The sequence below is a fragment of the Theropithecus gelada genome, chromosome 16 (genome assembly GCF_003255815.1).
Source record: "Theropithecus gelada isolate Dixy chromosome 16, Tgel_1.0, whole genome shotgun sequence".
NCBI classification, from domain to species: domain Eukaryota; kingdom Metazoa; phylum Chordata; class Mammalia; order Primates; family Cercopithecidae; genus Theropithecus; species Theropithecus gelada.
The window spans coordinates 39,733,461-39,743,538 of record NC_037684.1 but is presented as its reverse complement, the minus strand read 5'-3'; the positions used below and the strand labels follow the sequence as shown (position 1 = coordinate 39,743,538).

The window sequence follows — 10,078 nt, the reverse complement described above, 5'->3', positions numbered from 1 at the left end:
TAGCATAATGAATCTGTGCTCCTTCAGTAGAGGTAGATCCAATGGAGTCACCTTGATACCTTACGTGCCAGTGGGTCTGCTTGAGAGATGGTGTCATCTTGGAGGCTCAACGTTGGTCTTTAGTCTCTGTTGCTTGCCAGGTTGGGCATTCAACCAAGACAGTATCCAGATCAATCTATGTAAGTAGGAGACCATGCCGTTGGGCCTATGAATTATCTCCATCCTTGTTACCATAGCCATTTCAGTCATGTGGCCATTATGCCAGCACTGGGGCGGCCAGTGATAGAGGCCAGATGCTGTCAACTGGCTGAGTCTTTTTCTCTATCTGGTTATGTAGTACCTTGCTAGTGGGAGTTAACATGTGCATCTAAGATCTTCATACTTTGTGCCCACCCCATTTATTCATTCACATGCCTCTACTCCAGTCGTCTTGGTACCTGATCTACCCATCTTTCTTCTCACCTCTCAGACTCTGTCACGCTACTGCCTATGAGTTCATATATATTATAATCGTAAGCTACTTCTTTCTCCACACAAGGAAGATGACCATCCAAAATTCTTCCCATGGGGAGGATTTTTTCTCACCACTGTTTTTCAAGATGCTCTTTGAATAAGCTGTATTGTAGCTATCATCCTTTTGTTTACCTACACACACATATAGACCTTCATATCCATGAACCAAGCTCAGGCTTTTTCCTCTGCTCTAAGCTGGTCCTACGGGATCATATGGGGTCATATGGCTATAGATGTGCACTTAGGAATGTCATTAGTACAACAGTGATGGATGATGTGCAGTTTTGACCCTCTGATCATGCAGCTTCAGGGTATATCCATTACCATCTTATCATGGGTTGTTGCTAGGCACATTTGACCTTATGACTTGGTGGGTGTGACAGAATATAGCTGGTGATGGGCAGCTGTAACTGCCTAGTCATTTGGTGCCTAGCATCCAGTATATTAGAAATTGTTTCTCAAGTGGCATCTAATTCTCCATTGTAGATGAGATGGCCTTGCTTTTTAGTTTTCTTAGATTGAGAAGAGTTCCTCCATTTTTCTTCCTCCTTTCTTACAATCTTTATATATATATATAGATATATTTTTTTTTTGAGATGGAGTCTTGCTCTATTGTCCAGGCTGGAGTACAGTGGCACGATCTCACTTCACTACAACTTCTCCTGCCTCAGCTTTCCAAGTAGCTGAGATTACAGGTACCCATGACCATGCCTGTTTAACAATTTTTTTTTTTGAGGCAGGGTTTCACCATGTTTGCCAGGCTTGAACTCCTGACCTCAAGCAATTCGCCCACCTCAGCCTCTCAAAGTGCTGGGATTACAGGGTTGAGACACTGTGCCCCCTCACAATCTTAATTTTTTAAAGAGTAGAGGACAATCATTTGGGTTTGTCTGATGTCACCTTATGATGAGATTTCAGTTGTATTGTGGCCAGGATTACAAGAGAAGTGAGATTGTAATCTTCTTAGAGCATCATATCAGGAAGTACATGATATCAATTTATGCCATTACTATTGGTAGTGTTAACTATGATTACTTGGTTAGAAATCTGATGTCTGCCAGATTTCTACATTGTAATCTTACTATATTGTCCTTTGTAATTAATTAATCAGTATCTCATGGGGAGATACTTCACGACTATGTGAATATCCTGCTTTTCATCAAATTTTCATCCAGTGATTTTAGATTTTTACCTAAATCACTTGTTTTTGTGATGGTTGCCAATGAGTAATTTTTAAATTTATCATTCCTTCTACATTTATTATTTTTCATTCTGCTATAAGGAAGTACTTTCCCATTTCCCCAAATTAATTAGTTAGTTAATATTAGTGTGAACACATGGATTCTTATTCAGTGAGTTCTGATTCACTAATATAATTATTTTAATGCTTGAATTGTCACAGAATTGATCAGTAGGAGCCACTTCAAGTGGCTCATGTGCCTTTTTGATATGTCCCCATATCCTTTGGGTACTTTTTAATTTTATTTAAAAAAATGTTTTTTTTTTTTTTTAGACGGAGTTTCGCTCTTGCTGCCCAGGCTAGAGTGCAATGGCGTGATCTTGGCTCACCACAACCTCCGCCTCCTAGGTTCAAGCAATTCTCCTGCCTCAGCCTCCCGAGTAGCTGGGATTACAGGCATGTGCCACCATGCCTAGTAAATTTTGTGGTTTTAGTAGAGACCAAGTTTCTCCATGTTGGTCAGGCTGGTCTCGAACTCCCGACCTCAGGTGATCCGCCTGCCTCGGCCTCCCAAAGTGCTGAGATTACAGGTGTGAGCCACTGTGCCCGGCCCAGGACTCTGAATTCTTTCTTTGTATTTTTCTGAATGTTGTATTATCGTTTTGTATTCCTTCTTTGTATTATCCTGACTTTTGAGGAAGCTTAAAACAGCTATTTCGAATTATCTGCATGAAAGGTCACATCTCTCTCTCTAGAATAGGCCACTGTTGCCTTACTTAGTTCATTTGGTGAGGTCATGTTTTCCAGCATGGTTTTGATGCTTATGGATGTTAATTGTTGTCTGGGCATTAAAGAGTTAGGTATTTATTGTGGTCTTTGCAGTCTGGGCTTGTTTGTTGGGAAGGCTTTCCAAGTATTCAAAGGGAATTGAGTGTTGTGATCTAAGTCTTTGGTCACTGCAACCATATGTGCACTAGGAGAACCCCACGCCCAGTAATGATGACTCTTGCAGACCTCTTGAGGTATCACTTCGGTAGTCTTAAGTAAGATCCAAGAGAATTCCCCAGATTACCAGCCAGAGACTCTTGCTCTCTTCTCTTACTTTCCCCCAGACAGTCTGTCTTTCCATGCTGAACTGCTTGGAGCTGGGTGACACAAGCAGCCTTGTGGCCTCAACAACGGGGACTGTACTAGGTCAGACCTAAAGCCAGCACAGCACTGGGTCTTGCCTGTCTTCCATCTGTTGTTCACTCAAGGCCTAGGGCTCTTTAGGGCTCTTTAGTCAACAGGTGGTGAATCCAGCCAGGCTTGTGAGCTCTCCCTAAGCCCAGGGCAGGTCCAGAAATGCTGTCCGGGCAAGGCCTGGAGTTGGGAACCTTAGGAATTGACCTGATGCTCTTTCTACTGCGCCTGAGCTGGCACCGAAACTGCAAGACAAAGTACTTCCTACTCTTCCATCTCCTTTCCTCGAGGAGTCTCTGCCCCTGGTCACCACCATCCCAGGCCTGCAGGGAGTGATGACTGCCTGGCTACCAATGATGTTCACTCAAGGCCCAAGAGCTCTTCAGTCAGCTTGTGGTAAAAGCTGCCAGGCTTGAGTCTCTTCCTTCAGGGCAGTGTGCTCCCCTCTGGCTTAGGGCAAGTCCAGAAATGCCACCCAGGGGCCAAGGCCTGGAATCAGGGACCCCAGGATCCTGCTTTGTGCTCTATCCCACTTTGGCCGACTTGGTACCCAAGGTGCAAGATAAAGCCCCTTTACTCTTTCCTCTCCTTTCCTCAAGTAAAAGGAGTCTCTCCCTGTGACTACCACAGCTGGAAATGTGCTGGGTCACACCTGAAGTCAGCATGGCAGAGGATCTCACTCAAGTCTTGTGGTGAGTACAGCCTGGCAACTGGTGGTGCTAATTCAAGTCCAAGGGCTCTTGGATCATCAGGTAATGAATCCTGCCAGAACTGGTACTTCTCTTTAAGGCAGTGGCTAGAGTGTGTCAAGAAGTGTTGTCCAGCAGATAGGGCCTGGAATGGGGGCCTCAGGATTCAGCCTGATGCCCTATTCTGCTGTGGCTGAGCTGGAATGCAAGTTGCAAGGCAAAGTTCTCTTTACCCCTCCCTCTCCTCTCCTCGAGCAGAAGGAAGCAGTCTCTCCTGGAGCTGCAAGCTGTGCTGCCTGAGGTTGTGGGAGGGGTAACACAAGCACACCCTTGACCACTCCAGCTGGTGTTTCATAGGTTGTGTGTACCCAAAGACCACTGGCTCCAAGCCCAGCACAGCACTAAGACTTGCCCAGGAATTTCAGTCCTTGTGGCCTAGACCACCTTTCAAGTTTATGTAGGACCCCAGAGCACTTTACCCCATGGTCATGGGGCTAGTTAGAACTCAAGTTCTGTCTGGCTGCTGGGATGGATGATTCTTTCCCGGCTAGGGCTGGTCTACATGCTCCCTCATGGTGACCAGGTGAATTCTGCCCTGTGTGGCTTTCTGCTGTGACAGACAGCACTGAATTCCAATGCCAAGTCCCACAAACACTTCACACTCCCTCCCCCAGGCACACAGATTCTCCCTCTGCACCACATGGCCACTGCTGGGGATGAGCAAAGGGTGGTGTCTACAACTCAAGATTGTCTTTCCCAGCCTCTTCAATGCCTCTTTCCTTGATATAATTTTAAAGCTGGGTACAGGGATTTTTGGTTATGATGGTGCTTTTTTGCATGGATGGTTGTTCTATTTGGTGTTCCTATGAGGGGGATGTTCACTGGAGGTCTCTATTTGGCCATCTTGCTCCACCCCCACCTTTGAGCACTTCTTTTTTGTTTTTTGAAACACAGGCTCACTCCGTAGCCAGGCTGGAGTGCAATGGCGCAATCTCGGCTCACTGCAGCCTCTGCCTCCTGGGTTCAAGCAATTCTCCCGCCTCAGCCTCCTGAGTAGCTGGGACAACAGGCGCGCACCACCATGCTTTCGGTTAAAACACAATTACTCCAAGCTTGTCCTAATTTGTAAACCTCAACCATTTCCCCAATGAACTGAAGATAATGGTGTTTAGAAATCAAGGTGTGCATTGTGTCTGGGTGTGCTCATTGATACTGAGGCATCACTGCTTCTAGGTCCTCTTCAACAGACAGAGCTAGAAAATACATACACATATTTATATACACATACACTACTCCTATAAACAATAATTAGGTCTGCATTTTGGTAGCATCGGATATTCAGCATGCCTAACTTTGACACCTCAGCACTTCTGTTTTAAACCCTTAGCGCCTTTCCAACACTGCTCCCTTCCCCAGCCTATTCCACGAAGAAGCTCCTGGGATATGGCAAGTTTGTTGAAGGTTGTGTTTTGTGCCATTTTGTTCGCTGGAAGGCATTTTAAGCTGCTGGATAGGTTTGGATCCCTGGAAACTAATCAGAGTAGACTTTAGAGCTTAGATGATAGTCCTGATTCCTCTCATTTAATGGTATATTCACAGAAATAAAAATCTGCTATTTTTGTAATTGGAAGAGGCAGTTTGGAGTTGAGGAGTCCATCGGTAGAAACTGTCCAGTTGCAGCCCCTCTATTTAGTGATTATGTGGTCCATTTTGTGCCATAAGTAGATTCCCTTTTTCAAGTGTTTTTCTTCTTAAATGCTCTGATCACCAGGTTGCCTGTCATCACAGTTCTGCTGTACCCTCCCTAGCTACAGTAGCAGTGATCGCCCCCTGCTGGAGATGGTACAGGAAGTAGCCGCCATAGGCAGCCTAGTGAAGAACTACAACCAGAAGGAGCTGGTTATCATCCTCTTTTTTTGTTGTTGTTGAGACGGAGTCTCGCTCTGTCACCCAGGCTGGAATGCAGTGGCGCAATCTCAGCTCACTGCAAGCTCCGCCTCCCGGGTTCAGGCCATTCTCCTGCCTCAGCCTTCCAAGTAGCTGGGACTACAGGCGCCGGCCACCACACCCGGCTAATTTTTTTGTATTTTTAGTAGAGACGGGGTTTCACCGTGTTAGCCAGGATGGTCTCAATCTCCTGACCTCGTGATCTGCCTGCCTCAGCCTCCCAAAGTGCTGAGATTACTGGCGTGAGCCACCGCGCCAGGCCCATCCTCTATTTTTGCACAGTTGGACTGAATCTTTCCAAAGTAATATTACTCACCTAGCAATCATAGACCAAATGAACTCTATAAACTATATAACTATAACTCTACAAATGCATGTAACTATATAACTATGAACTCTATAAATGTATATGGCTAGAGAGGTCTTCTTCCAAGACAAATAGGTCACTGAAGGTTCTTCCCAATGACCATCTTTTTTCTCTTGGTTTATGGCAGGACGGCGTTCTAAATGCAAAGGAATCAATGTTTTCACTCATCTCTTATGCTATATTTCTGCAAGAAGTTTATTACATAATTCTCTAGTTTCTAATACACGGACCAATCTTTCAATATATAGGCTCTCTTTCCTGTGCCCCAAACTTAATAGTAAGTACTATTCCTCAGTGACATTTTCTATCTACTAGCCTGAGGATCATTCCCTGCTTTAATCTCTCAATAAAAGATTAAAAAGATAAAAGAAAGAAAGAAAAGGAAAGAGAATGGCTTGAGCTGTGTGCATGTGTGTGCCAGTATGCCTGTGTGTGGGTGAGAGAGTGTGTATGTGGTTGCTGTGCAAGTGTGTGAGCGTATTTGTTCCTTTTGTGTGAGTGTGTGAGCGTATTAGTCCCTTTTGTGTGAGTGTGTGAACATATTTGTCCCTTTTGTGTGAGTGTGTGAGTATATATGTGGTATGTGTGGTATGCATGTGGATTTGTGTATGTGGTTTGAATGTGTGTGCTTTGTATATATGCTCATGCATATGCATGCGTGTGTGTGTGTGTGTGTGTGTGTGTCTGGGCATGCACGTGCACATGATAATTAGTTCTTTGTGTGCTATTGCTGCCTCCTAGTGGCATCTATTCCTTTTCAAAGTGCTGGCAAAACAGTTCGGAAAGAAAAGAAGCCCTCATATTGAAGTCTCCTGTGTCAGGCACTGGGTACATTTTTCTATATATCTCACCTATGTTAATTCAATCTCCCCAATCATCCCATAAGGAAAATAAATAAACTGAAACTCAGGAAGATTATGTAACTTAGTTTACCCAGGTCACAAAGCTAGTAAGTGACAGAACCAGATATCCAAACTTCAGAATGATGTCTTTTCTACCATTTTGATACTGCTAGTTAAGCTACGACTTTTCCCAGTGGCTTCCTGGAAATATTTGCACTCTAAAGTTGGAGTTTTACAGCCTACTCCTAAAACAAGTTGGTAGAAAAGATTGTTGTATATGCAAGGCTAGGAAGTATCCTAGGTTACTAGTTTTTATGGATACTGGCTAGGACATTATGGCAATATGTATATCACTGAAGAGAAGGGAGAAAGAGTAGCCGGTTTATCTCTGTTAATAACCTACAGCATGAATTACCCCAAGAGGCTAAGATAGAATAAGCAGCAGAAGGAGGAATGAAATGGTGAATATTGCTTAGTTCTAGCATAAGGAAGAAATCCAAAGTCACTGTGCTAGAGGCAGTGACTCTTTTCTCAGTAGTGAAGAAAAGAAAATATGTCTCGTCATTCTTAGTTTCTGCAATCTTTATACTGTATTTATTTACTTATTTTATTAAAAAAATAGAGACAAGGTCTTGCTATGTTGCCTAAGCTGGTCTGAAACTCCTGGGCTCAAGTAATCTGCCTGCCTCAGTCTCCCACAGTGTTGGGATTACAGGCGTGAGCCACTGCGCCTGGCCTATAATGCATTCATTTGTGGTATAATCTATACTTCTGTGGTCTGTAAATAGAATGTTCTGCATTACTTACTATTCAATTTAAGGAATTTACCAGGTACAGGATTGTTTTCATATTTGTCTCTAATGTGTTTATATAATAATTACAATTCTTGGTATTTACAAGTTGTTTTCCATCTAGATAGCTAAAATCATTTACATATTTCACTCTAATGACACAGAGTATCTTAATAATGCAAAATGGTGAATCATGGAAGTTTGATTGCTTTGAATGTTAGCTTATGCATATTGCTAGTTTTGAAACAATAAATTAAAAACATGGAAGATACTTATATCTGTCTAATATAGCTATATAATTATATATACAATTCCACGAAAAAAGATAAAGGACAAAAGAGATACTTTGCAGAAGAATAAAAGACTAATAGAGATATTTAAATCTTTCAACTTCTCTAATAGTGAAAAATGCAAAGTAAAAACAGATGCTTTTTTTTTTTTAACATACAATTAGCACAGATCTAAAAAACCGTTAATATGAGACAGCCATTTGCACAGACCATTGAGTGAAGTTGCAAATTTGCAAAATACTTCCAGTAAGCGATTTGGCAGTACTGATCAAAAGCCTTAATGCTTTTATAATGCCCATAGGAATATCTTTTATGGAGACAGCTAAAATTTCAACCAAGATGTCTATATTCAAAGGCATTTATTGCAACATTATTTATAAGGGCAAAAAATTGGTAACCACAGGAGAGTAATTAAGAAAATTGTCATATCCAAGTGATGATATAATAAGTAGATACTAGAAGTGATAATATAGATATAAAAATTTGAATAAATATATACAAATGTTAATAGTGGTTATTACTTAATGGCAGGATTACACATATTTTTTTTCTCCTTTAAACTTTTCAGTATTTTTCAATTTCCTTATAAGGGAAATGAAACCCTGAAATCATGAAAACTTTTTATTTTTATTTTTACATTTTATTTATTTATCTTTTTGAGACGGAGTTTTGCTCTTGTTGCCTAGGCTGGAGTGCAATGGTGTGATCTTGGCTCCCTGCAACCTCCGCCTCCCAGGTTCAAGCGATTCTCCTGCCTCAGCCTCCTGAGTAGCTGGATTATAGGCATGCGCCACCATGCCCGGCTAATTTTGTGATTTTAGTAGAGATGGAGTTTCTCCATGTTGGTCAGGCTGGTCTTGAACTCCCGACTTTGGGTGATCCGCCCGCCTTGGCGTCCCAAAATGCTGGGATTACAGGTACAAAAAAGCTGTTTAATACACGTTTTACTTTTTCTCCTCTTTCTTTACATCACTCTTTTCCTTATCTTTGTCTTTCTCCTTATCAACTTTTCTATCTTTTTGCTCTTTTCTTTTTCCTGCCTTTCTTTCTTGTCTCCGTCCTGGTTGGCAATCTTGTTGATGAGGTTGTGCAGAGCAACCACAGAATGGATCAGTGAGGCCAAGTACACTACCACCATCTGGTCCTTGGTCCTCAGGTAAAAGGCCTTAACAGGCTCCTGCAGGCTCATGTCTGGCAGCAGGCTGAAGATGTCTTGCAGCGCGTAGATGATCTGGTGGTGGATGGGCAGCTTGCCTGTGGCTACTTCTTCCAGGTAGCTCCTGATATCCAGAAGCTTGGAGTTCAGTCCCTTCAAACCATGGACCTGATTTGTGATCCGCTGGGACAGAGTGCCCACCGTCGTGTCTTTGATGTCTTGTAACAAGTGTTCAACTCCAACTTCCTCAGCTTACTCTGCTCCAATTTCACTGGTCACGTGTTCAAATGTTTTCAAGGTTGGAGTTCCATCATCATGGACTTCTTCCACTGAAATGTACGCTTCCGTGGGCAACTCTAGGTCCTTTGGATTCACGTCAATAATGACCAATACCGAGTTAGGATAGTATCTTTTCATGAGTTCATTGATGGTAATGTCATTCATGCGTATTTTAGGGCCTGTGTGGTACCAGCCAACTATTCTTTCTCTGGCATTGACTTCTCTTAAACATTCCATACACGTTTTCCAAATAATCATGGTCTAAAAACCACACAGAATTGTCTTTGTTATCTTCATCAAAAGGAACTGCACACTGTTTGACATATCAAGTACTTTCTTTTGCCATGACCCCAAAAGCACACCAACAACTTGCTTCTGGTTTCTAGCCTTGCCGATTTGGTTGAAATGATCCACCACACTGAGCAGCACCAGGGGGTGGACCACCACCTTCTGCACCTTCACCAGCTCTGGCATCGAGACACACCCCGCCCAGGCCTGGCTCCCCGAGACCTGCAAACACCAGCAGTGGCAGCAATTTCCCTGGGGCTCCATCAGGCCCAGGCTCTTCCTCATCCCTCAGGTTTACATTTCACTTTGCAAAGGTAACAGTGGCTTAAACAAACCAAAGTAATCTCTAGGTCTCCTACTACAGTTACTTTAATTTTATGGAGCAAGAGTTTAAATTATAGAGATTGGCCAGGCGCGGTGGCTCACGCCTATAATCCCAGCACTTTGGGAGGCCAAGGCGGTGGATCATCTGAGGTCGGGAGTTCGAGATCAGCCTGACCAACATGGAGAAACCCCATCTCTACTAAAAATACAAAAAATTAGCCAGGTATGGT

The 10,078-nt window shown here is 43.0% G+C and overlaps 1 pseudogene; it reads right to left on the bottom strand.

The window, feature by feature from the left end:
- Positions 1–8,745: 8,745 nt before the first annotated feature.
- On the bottom strand, positions 8,746–9,764 carry LOC112610139 (annotated as a pseudogene).
- Positions 9,765–10,078: the final 314 nt, after the last annotated feature.